Raw genomic sequence first — 2,457 nt, 5'->3', positions numbered from 1 at the left:
ATATTACATTTAAGCACACTGTATACCTCTGATTACTATACCTTACGACTTGTGTTCATTTTAATATTACCATTTAACACACTGTATACCTCTGATTACTATACCTTACGACTTGTGTTCACTTTAATATTACCATTTAACATACTGTAAACCTCTGATTACTATACCTTACGACTTGTGTTCACTTTAATATTACATTTAACATACTGTAAACCTCTGATTACTATACCTTACGACTTGTGTTCACTTTAATATTACATTTAACATACTGTATACCCTCTGATTTACTATACCTTACGACTTGTGTTCACTTTAATATTACCATTTAACATACTGTATACCTCTGATTACTATACCTTACGACTTGTGTTCACTTTAATATTACCATTTAACATACTGTATACCTCTGATTACTATACCTTACGACTTGTGTTCACTTTAATATTACATTCAATATACTGTATACCTCTGATTACTATACCTTACGACTTGTGTTCACTTTAATATTACCATTTAACATACTGTATACCTCTGATTACTATACCTTACGACTTGTGTTTACTTTAATATTACCATTTAACATACTGTATACCTCTGATTACTATACCTTACGACTTGTGTTCACTTTAATATTACCATTTAACATACTGTATACCTCTGATTACTATACCTTACGACTTGTGTTCACTTTAATATTACATTTAACATACTGTATACCTCTGATTACTATACCTTACGACTTGTGTTCACTTTAATATTACCATTTAACATACTGTATACCTCTGATTACTATACCTTACGACTTGTGTTCACTTTAATATTACCATTTAACATACTGTATACCTCTGATTACTATACCTTACGACTTGTGTTCACTTTAATATTACATTTAACACACTGTATACCTCTGATTACTATACCTTACGACTTGTGTTCACTTTAATATTACCATTTAACATACTGTATACCTCTGATTACTATACCTTACGACTTGTGTTCACTTTAATATTACATTTAACATACTGTATACCTCTGATTACTATACCTTACGACTTGTGTTCACTTTAATATTACATTTAACATACTGTATACCTCTGATTACTATACCTTACGACTTGTGTTCACTTTAATATTACCATTTAACATACTGTATACCTCTGATTACTATACCTTACGACTTGTGTTCACTTTAATATTACCATTTAACATACTGTATACCTCTGATTACTATACCTTACGACTTGTGTTCACTTTAATATTACATTTAACATACTGTATACCTCTGATTACTATACCTTACGACTTGTGTTCACTTTAATATTACCATTTAACATACTGTATACCTCTGATTACTATACCTTACGACTTGTGTTCACTTTAATATTACCATTTAACATACTGTATACCTCTGATTACTATACCTTACGACTTGTGTTCACTTTAATATTACATTCAATATACTGTATACCTCTGATTACTATACCTTACGACTTGTGTTCACTTTAATATTACCATTTAACATACTGTATACCTCTGATTACTATACCTTACGACTTGTGTTCACTTTAATATTACCATTTAACATACTGTATACCTCTGATTACTATACCTTACGACTTGTGTTCACTTTAATATTACCATTTAACATACTGTAAACCTCTGATTACTATACCTTACGACTTGTGTTCACTTTAATATTACCATTTAACATACTGTATACCTCTGATTACTATACCTTACGACTTGTGTTCACTTTAATATTACCATTTAACACACTATATACCTCTGATTACTATACCTTACGACTTGTGTTCACTTTAATATTACCATTTAACATACTGTATACCTCTGATTACTATACCTTACGACTTGTGTTCACTTTAATATTACCATTTAACATACTGTATACCTCTGATTACTATACCTTACGACTTGTGTTCACTTTAATATTACATTTAACATACTGTATACCTCTGATTACTATACCTTACGACTTGTGTTCACTTTAATATTACCATTTAACATACTGTATACCTCTGATTACTATACCTTATGACTTGTGTTCACTTTAATATTACATTTAACATACTGTATACCTCTGATTACTATACCTTACGACTTGTGTTCACTTTATATTACATTTAACATACTGTAAACCTCTGATTACTATACCTTATGACTTATGTTTACTTTAATATTACCATTTAACATACTGTATACCTCTGATTACTATACCTTACGACTTGTGTTCACTTTAATATTACATTTAACATACTGTATACCTCTGATTACTATACCTTACGACTTGTGTTCACTTTAATATTACCATTTAACATACTGTATACCTCTGATTACTATACCTTACGACTTGTGTTCACTTTAATATTACATTTAACATACTGTAAACCTCTGATTACTATACCTTACGACTTGTGTTCACTTTAATATTACCATTTA

This window comes from Argopecten irradians, chromosome 16 (genome assembly GCF_041381155.1).
Source record: "Argopecten irradians isolate NY chromosome 16, Ai_NY, whole genome shotgun sequence".
NCBI classification, from domain to species: domain Eukaryota; kingdom Metazoa; phylum Mollusca; class Bivalvia; order Pectinida; family Pectinidae; genus Argopecten; species Argopecten irradians.
The sequence above is the reverse complement of the archived record's forward strand: the minus strand, read 5'-3'. Positions refer to the sequence as shown.